Here is an 11,085-nt window from a genome sequence, read left to right on the forward strand (position 1 = left end):
GCAAATTTTGGAAATTTCCCATTTTATACTGTAATTTATGCTGTATAAACAGCCTAGTTTCCTAATTTTTGAAACAGAGATAAACAGTAAGTTAATGTTCCTAAATTCTGTGGGAAAAAAAGAGAAATGTTGAATGCGATCATTCTTGGCAGAGGTTTGACTTGTTCAATGATAAAAGCAAAATCTGGTTGTAAGTGTTCAAAAAGCATCAATAAACTCTCGTAACTTGCTGATGGAATTGACATCTAGCACTCTTCCTTCTCACAGTCAGTGCTCAACAAACATTGGCTCAGTGAATGCCGCATGAACCCCCACAGCTACAAGTCTTAGGAATGCATCTTATGCAGCAATTTCTAGCTACTGGCTGAAAATATTAGTTTTTTTTCTTGATGCTTTCAAATGATAACTTTATCAACTTCAAGTATGATGAAAGTATTCATTTTGTAGAAAATCTTAAATCAGTGAGATGCTGTTTTCTATAACATAGTACTTGAATTGATAATATCTTCCAGAATCAGTAACTCTCAACAAATTTTATTTTCCAAACACTGTCCTCAGCAAAAATAATGCTGAGAGGTCAGGGCACATCTGCAGAGTGTGAAAAGGCAGCATCTGAAATACTCTTTATGCATTCCTTTCCCCCACTGAATAGGGATTGTTGCCATAGTAATGTTTTAAAAACACTCCTAGATCAATATTAGAACTGCAGAAAGTATCTCACATATGCTAAGCTATTTGTGAGTCTAAACCTATACCCTTATTTTTGTTTATTTGCTCAACTGTGGAATAAATATTTGAGGAATTCCTCATGACTGGTCAGTTCTATAATGTGAAGAATTAGTCAATTAACCATCAAGTGTCCTGTGACTACTTCTCAAGTAGAGGTCTATGCCAGGTGCTAGAAAACAACAATGCCAAATGCAGAGGCTGTGGATCGGTCAATCTGGCGGGGGGTGGGGGGGAGAGCATGCCAAATGTACCAGGGGGACAGGGATCCCAGCGGTGTCTTAAAATGCACACTCTGATTTTTGCCATATTATATTTCAGAGTTCACCTAAGAAAATCAAATATTTTTCTTTTTTCACTGTCCTACTCATCTTTAGCTTCCCATAATTCCAACCTGTCCACATAAGTATCACACACACCCTGCACAAAATATGAGAAATGAGTTGTAATTTCTTATACTACAGAAGGTTGAGAAACATTCAGATGGTTTAGAAACAAGAGCTAGAAGAAAAAAAAATACCAATTGTGTGCTTCCTTCTGTAACAAAGCTACACATACATAGGCTGTGCTTATTATGCCAAGATGTAGACATTTATTCCAAAAGAGCCTATTATCTTCAAGTACTGTTACACAGAGCTCACAAATTATCCCAGTGACGAAAGGCTCCTGAGGAGCTGGGTGAGAAGGGGCCTGGGTTCCAGCTGCAGCATTGCTTCTAGCCACATGGCCCTGAATAAGTCATTTCATCTTTCCTGAGTCAGGTTTCACGTGTAAAAATGATGAAGCTGTGCTTCACAATCTCTGAGCCCCCATCTAACTATAAATCCCTCTGGCTCCATGAAACAGAGTAAAATACGGGATTTCTTCATCATGCTTTGTTGTTTTTGCTCTGCTTTTATATTCCTGCTGACAAAGTGCAGTACTAAGTATCTGTTCTCCTGGAGACTTGGCAGTAAACACAACCTGCCTGTCAAAAAGATTTAATTCAGTCATGTATATTATAGGAATAAATTCAAGCATTCACTCTGGGAGCTATAACTTCAGAAAGGATACTTGTTATTTCAAGTTTTAATATATATACATATGCAATATATATATGATAATGAAAAGTGAGCATTCTGAAGTAATTGATCAGGTTGCCTTAATTTTCTATAGATTCAAACTTAGAAATAAAATAATGCCCTGCTACACATGGCTTCTAACCATCGGTCCTGTTATCTCCCATGTGTGGACTTGATTGAAATGGCATGTAGTCCATTTACCTGTAAAATAAGATTTGGCTTTTATAAATGCAGCTGTTTTCAATATAAATCATCCTTTGCTTGACTTGTAGCAGTCACATTAGTTATATAAAAAGTGTTCAAAGTGTGGGCTCAGAATACTAAATTATACTTTAAGCATAATTTGGCATACAGTTGACGGTGCCACTAAGTGAATTCCTAGTTAACTGCATTGTGGCAAAGTGCCACCTGCCTAGGTGATTGAAAATTGACTGTATTTTCATTAGTCTGAAATTTCCCTGGGCCTAACTCTTTTCTCCCAATCATCTCTGGCAACGTAACCTTTCCTCGCCAAGATCTATTTGTTTAGTTGGAAAATTTCAGAAACAATATTGTGTGGGATCCCTATACATCTAGATCAGCAGTTCTCAACCTTTGGGAGTCGAAGAACCCTTTCACAGGGGTCGCCTAAATACATCCTGCATATCAGATATTTACATTACAATTCACAACAGTAGCAAAATTACAGTTATGAAGTAGCAACGAAAATAATTTTATGGTTGGGGTCACCACAACATGAGGAACTGTATTAAAGGGTCGCGGCATTAGGAAGGTTGAGAACCACTGATCTAGATGGTAGAGAAGTAGTGATATTACATAAGAAAGCATATTCAAGATCTTCCTATTCACTCAAATTAAATGGAATGAATAATTGTGACAACTTCCATAATTAAACAGCACTTTATTCTGTGACCATCAGGCTATACGACAGAATGAGCTGATGTGAGCAGGCTCCCTCTCTGCATCATCAGTCTTACACACAGCTTCCAAAACACAGAAATGCTGGATAAAATAGGACAATACCACTATACAAGCCCAGCACAAAAAAATGGGTAAAAATGTAGGAAGCAAACAAAGAAACCAGAGTCAGGGCAGTGTGCAATTGCAGTGTTATGCAGCAGTAGCCTAAAGGGATTCGATGGGAGGGAGGCTCCAGGGACTGCAACTCAAGGGCAGGAAGTTCAGCCTGGGCCCAGTGAGGCTCTCTGGGCCTGAGCATAAAGGTCTGAGCTGTGAAGCATGGCCTGCTGCAGGGGAAATGGTCCAGGAAAACTTCCCACTAGTCTAGACAAGCCTTGAGGGAGTTTATAGGCCTTCAGGGGCCTTGGGTTGGAAAACAGATATCAAATCCTGACTTCTGTGCCACATTTGTTTGTGCAACTTGAATTTATGCTATTTGCATGGTGGGGAAGCCCCAGGCCAAGAAACAAGCCTAAAAAATTGACCCAGGGTTATTGGGACCTCAGGGCTCAGAGGAAGGGATTTCTACTGGGGGGATCTGGAAGGTTTCTTAGTGAAGTTGATATTTGAGTTGGAGCTTGAAGGATAAACAGAATTTTAATAGAATTGGGGGAAGGGTATTCCAGGTGGAGACCTACCTGGGCAAAGGCACAGGAGGGAGTATGTGGCATAAGATAAGGAGTTAGTGAAGTGAGTAGAGTGAGAAAATAAGTTGAATTGCAGGTACATTAGAGAAACAATATGGTCAAAGTGTTTTCATTGTAAAAATAACTAGGATTCTGTCCAAGTTGATTGCAAATGTCATAATGTAGAAGGCAAGAAACCAAGGCTTGTTTCTTTCTGCTATATGAATAATGAATGTTATGAATGAGTTAAAGGGTTATTTAATACTAGCCAAACTCCCCCTGAGTTTTCTGGGGTGAATTGTTTCTCATTGTCAGATAAATAAATCCTCGGTGCTGCTACTCAGTATGCGGCTTGCTATAGAGAAGGCTAAATGAGAAGCAGCTCTGTCTTCATTTAATTTGGAGCATTGGTTCTTGTTATTTTCAATTTGGGACTCATTTGCAACCATTGTTTGGTATGTCTCAATCATAAATAATCTCACTGAATCTCTGTTTCAGCTGCCTTAGGAGATCACTACCTATCTGCTGATATCTCCCTGGGATCTCCCTAAAGTATTATTTAATAGTCTGCATAGCTTATAGTCAAACCATACCAAAAAGAGCATCTAAAATATATATAGTTTTCTGTTTTGCAGGATGGGGTGGGTGTCACATAAAAACTTAATTGTATTGATATAGGTCAGACATAGCCAAACTTTTTCAATAAAGAGCCAAAATAATAAATATTTTAAGCTCTATGGGCTACACGCAGTCTCTAATGCATATTCGGCTTTGATTTCTTATTTTAAAAATACTTTAAAAATGTAAAAACCTGTCTTCGCTCATAGGCCATACAAAAACAAGCTAAGACCAGATTTGGCCCACCAGCTGTTGTTTGCCAAGCCCTGATATAGATTAATCCAAGGAATACAACAGTTTTGGCATTTAATTACGAAGAAGTCCAGAGCTAGCATGAGTGAATGCCTGAGACCCCGAGGGATGACTGTTGGAGTGCTGAGAGCAGCTAGCAGAGAGACCGTTAAGAACACAAGACCATGCTTGCCTGAACAACCAGAGCATCCATCAAAAGGAAATCATTTTCAAAGTGAAATCATGCTTGCATGACGAACAGCAGAATATCAATCCAAACAGATGTGTAGGAGGCAATGGAAAGTCAGAACCATGGAAGAGTAGATTATTAAAAGCAAATGAAGTGCCAGAGAAGTATAAAATAACTTAGAATGGCAGTTTAAGGAAGACCCTACATCAAAATGATGGTGTACCCTGCTGCATTCCCTTTCACCCGTTTTCAAGACATTTAAGAGCAGATGGCCTACCTACCACCTCTAGTCTAATTACCCATTATAATTATAAACTTACACATAAAATATAAAGCTCTGATTTATGAGAAAGGGGAAGAGAGTTGAGAAAAAAACAGGAGATAGAAAAGAGGGGAAAGGAAAGGTAGGAAGTGAAAGAAAAGGAGTGGAAAGAAAGGGAAAGGGAGAACAATAACATTACATCTAATAAATCTTTAAATAAGTATAAAATGACCGTTAGAATTTGCCTTAAGCCTAAAGACAATGACTACAAGGGGAAAAAAACGCACATATATTTCTTTCTCTTCATTTATTTCCCACAAAAAGGTGACAATTTATTCTCCAGGATTAATTACATGGCCACACCCAGCTTCAAGGAGGCCGGGAAATGTACTTTAGCTAAACACACCGCCTTCTCTGATAAAACCAGGAAGAAAGGGACCATGATGCTGGGGTAGGATATGACCATCCTTGCCACACTCAGCTAAGATGACTTTCATCGCATAATGATTAGAATATTTTTCACCCAAGTCAGGGATCTGAAACCACCAGAAATGCAAGAAGCATTCAGAGCCACAGGTATGTAAGTGGACAAAGTATTGTGATGGATGGACATTAATAAACACTACTTGGTTAAATAGAAATGAATGTACATAAAATGCAGTACTTTTTTGTTTCTCTATGTGTATGTGTTTTGTTAATCCTCACCTGAGGATATTTTTCCATTGATTTTTTTAGAGAGTGTGGAAGGGAGGGGGAGAGACAGAGAGAGAAACATTGATGTGAGAGAGACACATTGAATGGTTGCCTCCTGCACGTGCCCCTATCAGGGCTGGGGACTGAGCCTGCAACTGAGGTATTGTGCCCTTGACCAGAATCAAACCTGAGACCCTTCGGTCTGCGGGCCGAAGCTCTATCCACTGAACCAAACTGGCTAGGGCTGCACTTCTTTTTTATGCTATTCAAAAGAAGGTGACAATAACTGTGAACGAACAGCAGTAGTCTTGAACGAAACAAAGCATAGTTGGTTAGAGCTGAGCTCTTTTGAAATGAAAGCAATTTAAAAAGTGTTGTTGGACTGGGAGAAAATATTCACAGTACCCACACCTGACAAAGGACTTGTATCCAGATTATCTAAAGAACTATTAGAACCTCAATAATAAAAACGCAAACAACACCATTTAAAAATGGGTAAAAGATTTGAACAGACACTGAAAAGGAGATATACAGATGAGCAATATCCTATCTAATAAAAGAGAAAAATGGTAATTGGCATACGACGATACCCTTTTCATTGGCTAATCAGGGCTATATGCAAATTAACTGCCAACTATGATTGGCAGTTAACTGCCAACTAAGATTGGCAGTTAACTGCCAACAAGATGGCGGTTAATTTGCATATGTAGGCACAATGCAGGGAGGCGAAAGGGAAAGCAGGAAGAAGCCCCCTGCCACTGACAGTGATCAGAAACCCAGGGGGGAGCCAAGAGCTGGGGCGCCGCCTTTGCCCTGCCCCCCAGCCATGATTGGAGAATCAGGCGCCTTTGCTGCCCTGGCCAGTGATAGCAGGAAGTAGGGGTGGAGCCAGCGATGGGAGCTGGGCACAGTCGAAGCTGGCAGTCCCGGGAGCTAGGGGTCCCTTGCCTGGGCCTAAAGCGGAACCCACGATCGAGGGGCTGATGCAGCTGCAGGTCCCCGCTGCCCGGGCTGGACACCTAGGCCAGAGGCGTTAGGCCTGGGCAGGGGCGGAGCCTGCAACTGCGGGGAGCTGGGGGTCCCCTGCCCAGGCCTGACACCTCTGCCGGAGGCCTCAGGCCTGGTCAAGGGGCCGATCCGGTGATTGGTGATCGGAGGGTGATGAGGGTCAACTCCTCTGGCCGAGGCATCAGGCCTGGGTGGGGGGCAGAGCCAGAGATTGGGGGGATATGATGGTCCCCTTGCCCAGGCCTGAAGCCTGGGTCAGAGGTGTCAGGCTTGGGCGGGGGGTGGAGCAAGCAATCAGAGGGAGATGGGGGTCCCCTGCCCAGGCATGATTCCTGGGCCAGAGGCCTCAGGCCTGGGTGGGGGCCAGAGCCAGTGATCAGGGGAAGATGGGGGTCCCCTGTCCAAGCCTGACACCTCTGGCGGAGGCGTCAGGCCTGGGCAAGGGGCCGATCCTGCGATTGGAGGGTGATGGGGGTCAACGCCTGAGGGCCCCCAGTATGTGAGAGGGGGCAGGCTGGGCTGAGGGACACTCCCCTCCCCACACACACCCAGTGCACGAATTTCGTGCACCGGGCCCCTAGTATACATACATAAAAAGATGTTTTCCCTAGCTAGTTTGGCTCAGTGGATAGAGCATCGGCCTGGGGACTGAAGGGTCCCAGGTTTGATTCCGGTCAAGGGCATGTACCTTGGTTGCGGGCACATCCTCAGTAGGGGGTATGCAGGAGGCAGCTGATCGATGCTGGCAGCTGATTGATGCTTCTCTCTCATCGATGTTTCTAACTCTCAATCCCTCTCCCTTCCCCCTGTAAAAAATCAATAAAATATATTTTTTAAAAAAGATGTTCAACATCATCTTCACCAAGGAAATGCAAATTAAAATTACAGTGAGATACCCGTGCACACCCATGAGAATGGCTATCAGTAAAAAGGCTGACAAAACCAAGTGTTGGCAAATAGTAGACAAACATGGAACTCTGTTCATCACTGATAAGAATATAAAATAGTCCAGCCACTTTGGAGAACAATTTGGCACTTTCTTCATGAAGTTAGCATGCAGCCTAGTGACTCATTGTTAAATTTTTATTGAAGAGAAAGGAAAACTTACGGTCACAAGATGACATGAGCTTCCTTAACAGTTTTTTTTCATAATCTCAAAACATCTGCAAGCAATCTGAATGTTCATCAACAGGTGAATGAATAATCAAATTAAAGTATATCTCTACAGTGGAATTCCACTCATCGAGAAAAAGGATAAACTACTGCACTCAGCATCCCAGATGAATCTCAGAAACATTTACTCTATAAAGGAAGCCAGATGCATATAAGTACATAATGATTATTCCATGGATATAATTCTAAAACAGATGAAGCTATTCTATAATGACAAAACACAGGTACCTTGTTTTCTAGGCCAGTGGTGATGGTGGAGAGATAGACTGCAAAGGAGGCCACAAGAACTGTTGGAGATGTAGGAAAGCTCTGTATCTTGATTGTGGTGATAGTTACAGCAGTGCATAAATTTGATAAAACTTGTTAAAATATACGTAAAACTGCCAAAGCCGGTTTGGCTCAGTGGATAGAGCGTCGGCCTGCGGACTCGGGGGTCCCAGGTTCGATTCCGGTCAAGGGCATGTACCTGGGTTGCGGGCACATCCCCAGTGGGAGGTGTGCAGGAGGCAGCTGATCGGTGTTTCTCTCTCATCGATGTTTCTAACTCTCTCTCTCTCTCTCCCTTCCTCTCTGTAAAAAATCAATAAAATATAGAAGAAAAAAAAATATATGTAAAACTAAATCATTTCATTGTATGCAAATTATATCCCACTAAATTGGAAAAAAAAGTGCTGTTGAATTGCAATTTCAAAATAAAAGCAGTTTATGTGATAAACAAAATAAATTGAAATGATAGAGTCCTTTCATATTCCTTGACCTGGCCCATGAGGTCCTCCTCCATTCTTTGCCAGAAAGCCATTCTCTGCCAGTATCTTATACTTTCATTAAATACTAGATTCGTGCACCGATGGGGTCCCTCAGCCTGGCCTGCACCCTCTCACAATCCAGGACCCCTTGGGATGTTGGAGAGCCGGTTTCAGCCCAATCCCCACAGGCCAGGCCAAGGGACCCCACCGGTACATGAATCCATGCACTGGGCCTCTAGTATGTATATACGATCTTTGGTTAATCTCTTCCCACACCCCCCACCCCTTCTCTCTTCCCCCTTCCCTCTGAGATTCATCAATCTGTTCCATGTTTCCATGCCTGTGCAGTGAGCGTCTGCCCCCTGGTGGTCAGTATGTGTCATAGCTTCCGGTCGAATGGTCGCTTAGGCTTTTATATATATAGATTGCCAGAACTATGAAGGGTCTGACATTTTACCCTACTTGAAAATTGATAAAGTTCATGAATGCTGGCAAAAGAAATGAGACTCCTGGTGCTATAGACTGACTGTTTTACAATAATGATGGTATTTGAAGGTAGGAGCCTTCATGAATGGAATTAGTGCCTTTATAAAAGAGGCCCTATAGAGCTCCCTTGCCCCTCTGTCATTGGAGGATGCAGCAACTGCAAGGCCATCTTTGAACCAGGAAGAGTCCTAACGAGACACCAAATCTATTGGTACCTTGGTCTTGGACTTTCTATCCTCCCAAACTGGGAAATAAATTTCTGTTGTTCATAAGCCACCTAGCCTGTGGTATTATGTTACAGCAGCTCAAATAGACTAAGACACCTGGCTCAGAGACAAAGTGCTTTATTACTAACAGCACAGCAAACGGCATGAGCTTCATGTTTGTGTTACTTCTCCTTGCCCCTCAAATCCAGTTGGAGAAATATGGAGGGGCCCACATGAATGCTGCACACACACACACACACACACACACACTGGGTTGTGTTAGAACCCGGGCCTTGGGGAACTCAAATCTTTTATATGGACAGTAAGCAGATCTACCCCCATTCTGCTCCAAAGGAGGATACCCTGTTTTCCAAGGCTCTTTGTTATACAATTATCCATAAAAAGACAGTTCATAACGAGAGGAAAGTTAGTGCCTTTGCTCATATCTATGCAGAAATGTAAGACTTCCATGGAGAATTGTCTCTGAACATCCACTAGTTTTCTCTTCTTGATATTCTCTTATTTGTTTACTTTTTTGTTTCTTTGCTCCCTTCAGAACATAAGCTCCATGAGAGCAAGGACCTTCTCTGTCCTGTTCTCTGCTCTTCCCTACCATCTAACACAGCATTTGGCACATAGTAGAAGCTCAATAAATGCATGTTGAATGAGTAAATCTTTCAAAATCTTAGTTGCCCTTCAAGACCCAGCTTAGTATGGGTCAGAGGAGCCATACCAGACCCCAGGAATTGAGATTTAGTATTCAAGCATCTGGGCACTTGTAATTGAACTTTTTGTGTTATATTTCTTTTTATTTATGTTTGTTTACTAGATTAAAAAATCCTTGAAGGCAATAATGGAGTCTTATTTCTTGGGCTTAGACCTGGATGTAGCAAATGAAACACCTCAGGTGCAAAATTTAAGGAAGTGCTCACTCTTCAGTTTGCGCAAGTGTGCTCTAGGTGCCTTGCATGCCTGACCCTAGTCCAGCCCTGCTTTTTTATCTTTGTGTCCTCAGAACTCACTAAAGGGGTTCTCATCTAATATATGTTCCAGTAATGTTTGTTCAATTACAATGAATAAAATTTGAAGGATCACAAACAAAACCTGTTTGAGACCCACGTGCTTAGTACCAGTACCTGTATTTGTACCTGTGTTTGCCCTTTGCCACTTCAGAATCATGTTCTACCGTTCTCTGTCCCACTTTGTGCTGCAGGGGCTGACCTCTATGAACTGCATCTAAAGGGACTCTTGCCTCAAGCTTCAGGTTGGGGTTGGTCAGTGGGGATTCTCAGTAGGAGTTGGAAAGACAGAAGGAAAATGGACTCAGGATATTTATTCCTTCAGCTCCCTACCTGCAGGGTCACCTTGGACTGGCCATGTCCATGACAAAGGCATGTCAGTCTTCTCTCTTAGTCATGGTTACTCTCTCTGGGTTTAAATAATGGCTTCCTCCCCTTGCTCATTCATGCCTAAGATTAGTAATGGCTCCCATGGTGGCTCTCTCTGGAGCACATTCCCATACTTTTTTGTTTCCCTCAACCCTGCCTGCACTGTATTATGTAATTTATTTATTAAAGTTCTTTCAATTACCTCATTTAAGTATATTAACTTTCCTACTGGTTCTCTAAAATAATATAACACTGGACCTCAACAGATATTCTATAATAAAGCAAAGATATAAAATATATCTCTTACATTTTTACATTAAAATGTCATTTTAAAAGATAATTTGACAGCAACTATGTGGTATTTTATTGATTTCAACCAAATGCATTTAATTTCAATGGCTCACAAGACCTAAAATTGATAAAGGAATGATATTAGGCCAAAGGGAAACTTGTTCCAGGCTGGGAGACTGGTGATATATTACAGATGATAGATGCTAGAAGGTAGGGATATTTTTATAATTTACCCTTATGTGATTAATAAGGTAATAGGAAATCTATACATCAAAATTAAAATACTTAATTATAATATTCGCTAGGGCCTTACATGACCTCAAGAATTATCAGGCATAAAGACTTAGAATCAGGAAACTAAAAGGTGCCTATTAAAAACAATTTTAATTATTTTAATGATTAATAATATAAATATGAACA

Source organism: Myotis daubentonii, chromosome 6 (genome assembly GCF_963259705.1).
Source record: "Myotis daubentonii chromosome 6, mMyoDau2.1, whole genome shotgun sequence".
NCBI classification, from domain to species: Eukaryota; Metazoa; Chordata; class Mammalia; order Chiroptera; family Vespertilionidae; genus Myotis; species Myotis daubentonii.